Here is a 5,718-nt window from a genome sequence, read left to right on the forward strand (position 1 = left end):
AGTTTACATTGACATTCACAGTCTCCCACACAATTCTGTAGGTTATGACAAGATTTATAATGGCCTATATCTGTCACTGCAATATCATTCAGGATAATTCCCAAGTTCCAAAAATGCCCCCGCATTATACCTCTTTTTCCCTCTCTCTGACCTCAGAACCACCAGTGGCCACTGCCTCCACATCAATGATATAATTTCTTCCAGTGCTAGAATCACAATAAATCTATAGCAGAATATCAGTAGGTCTACTTTAGGTCATAGTTCATTCCCCAATCCTGAAGATTCTGGGATGGTGATGTCCACTCCATTTCTAATTGAGAAGGGATTGTTGTCCCATAGGGCCTATGGATGGGACTCTCTTGGTTGCAGTTGTAGACTCTCTTGGTTCCTTGGTATGGTAGTTGTCTATCATCACCTCCATCTTAGTTGTCCTGGGTGAGACCAGTGAACTGGAGGGTAGGTGTTGCAACTCCATTGAGATTCTGGGTCTAGCTGGCACAGGGACAGCCCAATGATTTAAGTCTCTTGGACATACACCTACCAACTCTAGTATGAGTTATAGGTTCAAATAGAAGGACAGAAGAGCAATGTATATTGAAACCACAACTGGGTCCAACTCTGTCACTCTGGGGAGCATATATTTTAAAGCAGAGCTCACTGGCAAAGTGCTAAATTTCTGAGCTATCTGCCCTGACTATAGTTTCTGGATGTCTTGAGAGCCCTCAGTGGCCACACTATTTGGGGTAGTATCTGCTTTGGCAGTAAAGGGATCCTGCTGAGACATGCATAAGTGTTACCTCTGAAATGACCTCCCAACTCACTTTGAAGTCTCTTAGCCATATAAACTCATTTGTCTTTATCTTTCCCCCCTTTGGTCAAGTTCTTTTTCCAGTTGCAGTGCTAATTGGTACTTGGAAGTAATCCCTCAGTGCCAGGGAGGCTCATCCCCAGGAGTCATGTCCCATGCTGGGGGGAAGATAATGTATGTATATGCTGAGTTTGGCTTAGAAAGAGTCATGCCTGTTTTTAAATGCAATGGTCCATCTGGCCAAGCCAGACATTCAGATATCACCTTTGTCATTGGACCCTCCTTTTTAAAAAAATTTTCTTGTCTTTTTGCACTTTCAGCTGAACTTTCTTTGCATTAGGGCTCTTTGTTTTCTCTGGCTAAGAATATTTAGAAACAGGAGCTGAAAAGAATTACATTTTCTACTCAGGATGTAGAAAACTGGAAAGGTATCACTCCCACCCTAACAACAATTGAGAGTCAGGTCAATTATAAATTAAAAATTTTTCTTAAGTTCTCAGAAAGCCACGGTAGGAGGACAACCAAATAACCTATGATTTAAAGGACAGGCATCTCCAAGAGAGATGGGAGATAAGCATCAGCTCACTCATAGCAGAGCATGGGAGGCATATGTGTCAGGCACCATGCAAATGAATAGTACAAAAACACCTACATTTTCAATAATTGCTAAACACTAAGTAACAGCTAACATAAGCATAGAGTACCACAGACAGCTACTCCCCTTTCTGGTTCATTCTATTTCATTGAACTCCACTAGGAGCTCATGTGAAAGATCTAAGGCAGGGTAGGAAGCCAGAGAAAGCCTCATTTGGTAATGCAGGGTAGGAGGAGGGAAAAGGCTGATCCAGAGGAAAGGCACAAAGAGCTACCTGTAAGTCTTCCTGATAGAACAAAAAGCTATAGCTCTAGGGAGAAAGACAGTAAAACTTATTCCTTTAATGCAATAAAAAAAAAAAATTCAAAAAGGATCAAAGAGCTAGATGTAAAACCTATTATGATAAAACTTCTAAAGAAAACATTGGAGAAGATCTTTGTGACCACAGATTATGCAAAGATTTCTCAGATGTGACATTAAAAGCATTCACAAAAGAAAAATAAATATAAATCAGATTTTATCAAAATTAGAAACTTTGCTGAAGTGGACTTGGCCCAGTGATTGGGGCATCCATCTACCACATGAAAGGTCCTTGGTTCAAACCCCGGGCCTCCTTGAACCATGTGGAACTGGCCCATGTGCAGTGCTGATGCACGCAAAGAGTGCCAAGTCACGCAGGAGTGTTCCCCGTGTAGGGAGCCCCATGTGCAAGGAGTGCACCCCATAAGGAGAGCCGCCCAGTGCGAAAGAAAGTGCAGCCTGCCTAAGAATGGTGCTGCCCACGTGGAGAGCTGACACAAGATGACGCAACAAAAAGAAACACAGATTCCCATGCCACGGACAACAACAGAAGCAGACAAAGAATAAGACACAGCAAATGGACACAGAGAACAGACAACTGGGGCGGGGGGGGGGGGAGGGGAAATAAATAAACAAATAAATAAATAAATAAATCTTTAAAAAACAAAAACAAAACAAAAACAAAACAAAATAAAAAACTTCAGCTGCTCGAAAATCACTGTTAAGGGAAAGAAAAGATACACTATGAAATTGAAGAAGATATTAGCAAATCACATTTGAAATAAAGGGTGTGTGTTCAGAATAAATACAGAATTTTTCATAACTCAATAATTTCAATAACCCAATTTAAAAATGTGCAAAATATTTGAAAAGGCACATCACTAAAGAAGATATATGGATAGCAAATATGCTTATGAAAATATGTTCAACATCATTAGTCATTAGCAAAATGCAAATCAAAGCCATAATCAGATAGCACTTCACAGCTATTAGAGTGGCTTGAGAAAAATGGCAAGGACGACAATTAAATACTACTCTTAAATGATGCAAACAGTTTGGCCATTACTTCTAAATTCAAAGAGAGATTTACATTTTGCCCCACCAATTCTAAACCTAGATACTTACCTAAGAGAAATTAATAGGATGTTCACACCAAAATTTAAAGATCATGTACAATTCTATGGATTTTTATGAGCATATAGATTTGTGAAAACACTACCAAAATCAAGATACAAAACAGTTTCATTGGGCAAAAACTGCCTTGTATAACCATTCATTTGTTCTCCAAACTTACTGTTGACTTTTCAGAAATGTCATATAAAGGAAACTGTAAATGTGTAACTTTTTAACTTGCTTATTTCAATGATGCCTTTGAAATTTACCCAAATTTTTGTAAGTTCTGATGGTTTGATAATTTTATGGCTGAGTAGTATTTCATTGTATAGCTTTACCTCCGTACATCACATCACTCATTGAAGGGCACCCCTACCCTCAATTTTTGCTTAGTAATTATGACTAGAGCTCTTATAAGCATTGCATACAATTATTTGTGGGAACATATATTTTCATTTCTTTAGGGTAAATACCTAAGAGTGGGATTGCTGGACCTTATGGTAAATGTAGGTTTACATTTATAAGAAATTGCTAAAACCATCTCTAGAATGCTTGTAAAAATTCACGTACTCATTGCAATGTGTGAGGTTCCAGTTGTCTGAATTCCTTTCCAGCACTTGGTATTACAATTCTTTTTATTTTAGCTATTGTAATATGAGTGTAGTGGTATCACATTGTAGTTTAAATTTGCATGTCTTTAATGTGAATTTCTTACAATGGTGTCGAACATATTTTATGTGCTTATTTGCCATCGTGTGGTGAGGGGTATGTTCAAATCTTTTGCCTATTTTGAGTCTATCTTCTTATTTATGAATTTTTAGGATTTTCTTCAGTGCTTTGCATGCAAGTCTTTTGTCAGATATGTGATTCACAGATACTTTTTCCTACTCTGTAGCTTTTCTTTTCATTCTGTTAATAATGTCTTTCACAGAACTAACACTTTTAAACTCAATTTATCAATTTCTTCTTTTATAGATCATGCTATTTATGTTGTGTCTAAAAACTTTTGCCTACCCCCTCTTCTGAAGGTATTTTTTTCTAAAAGTTTTAGAAATTTATGTTTTAAATTTAGATCAATAATAAATTTGCAGTTAAATTTATATAAGGTGCGAAGGTTAGGCTGTTTCATTTTTATTTTGCATACAACTTAAAATTTTCCAATAGTATTTCCTGAAGAGACAGTTGTTCTCCCTTAAATTGACTATGCATATTTCTATAAAAAATAATTGGATTTATTTGTGTGCTTTGTTTCTGGCTTACTATCTTATACCATTAATCTATGTGTCTATCCTGCTCTTAATTAAGGTAAATGTGTAGCAAATCTTAATATCTGGAATTATGATTCCCTAAATGTCGTTTCCCTTATTCAAAATTGGTTTGACTATTCTAGTTCTTATGTATGTACACTTAAATATTATACTAACTTTGTCTATGTTTATTGAAACAACCCTGTTGGAAACTTGAATGTAACTGAATTAAATCTGGGCATAAATTTGAACAGAATTGACATCCTCTTTACTATGCTGAGTCTATTAACATGGTATGTCTTTCCATTTGTTTAGATCTTCTTGATTATTTTCATCGGTGTTTTATGTTTTTCAGAATATGCTGTAAATATTGTGATAGATGCATATTTAAATATTTCATTTTTTTGCTAATTATTTGTCCTTATTTGTAGGTTTAGTTTCCAATTGTCCATTAATAAACTATAGGAATATGATCAGTTTTTGCATGTTGATACAGCATGCAACTTAATTAATTTCATGTCTTAGTTCTAACATTGTGTCTGTATGTGTGTGTTTGTCTGTTTGTTTTAGATTTCTTGGAACTTCTTACAGAGAAAAGAAAATTATCAGTGAATAGGAAAAATGTTATTTTTCTTTTACAATCTGTATGACTCTTTTCCTTTTTCTTGCCTTTTTCAGGAGCTAGAAATTCTTTAATTTTATTGGATAAAGGGGTGAGAGTCCACACCTTTGCCTTTTGCCAGTTATTAAAGTATTAAGTCTGTCACCATTATGTATGATGATAACTGTACATTTTTTGTAGAACACCTTTATCAGATTGAAGAAATTCCTGCTATTCCTAGTTTGCTGAGGATTTTCATTATGAATGGACACTAAGTTTGTCAAATGATTATTCTATACCAGTTGAGGTTATCATTTAGTATTTTTGTCCTTTGGATTGTTAATATGGTGTATAAAATTAATTGGCTCTCCAATATTCAAACAGCTTTTAATTCCCAGACAAAAACACTTTGACATAAATATTATTCTTTTAATTTATTGCTAAATTCATTTTGTTAATATTTAGTTGAGGATTTAGTGATTTCTTTTATTTGCTATGCTGCTGTGAAAGCATATACCATGAAATGGGTTGGCTTACAAAAGCGAATTTATTAGCTTACAGTTTTGAAGTTGAGAAAAATGGCCAAATCAAGGCATTATAAAGTCAATGCTTTCTTCTGGAAGACTGACTTCTGGCAATCCTTGACTCTTTTGCCATATGGCAAGACGCTTGGTGGCATCTGCTAGTTTTTCCCTTCTCTTTGGAGTTGTGCTGCTTTCAGCTTCTTGCTTCCTTGGCTTTCTCTTTCTTTGTCTTAATTTCATTCTCATATAAAAGACACCACCAAGAGGATTAAGACCCACCTGGGCCACACCTTAACTGAAGTAACCTATTCAAAATCTCCTACTTAAAATAGGTTTACACCCACAGGAATGGATTAACTTTAAGAACATGATTTTTGAAGGTGCAGTACATTCCAAACCACCATAGGGCCTGTGCTCAATAAGGATATTGGTGTCTAGTTGCTTATTTATATTCTCTGATTGGTTTTCTCATCAGAATAGTTCTGATCTCTTAAAATGAGTTTACATATGTCCTAGAAGAGATTAGGTAG

The sequence above is a fragment of the Dasypus novemcinctus genome, chromosome 1 (genome assembly GCF_030445035.2).
Source record: "Dasypus novemcinctus isolate mDasNov1 chromosome 1, mDasNov1.1.hap2, whole genome shotgun sequence".
NCBI classification, from domain to species: domain Eukaryota; kingdom Metazoa; phylum Chordata; class Mammalia; order Cingulata; family Dasypodidae; genus Dasypus; species Dasypus novemcinctus.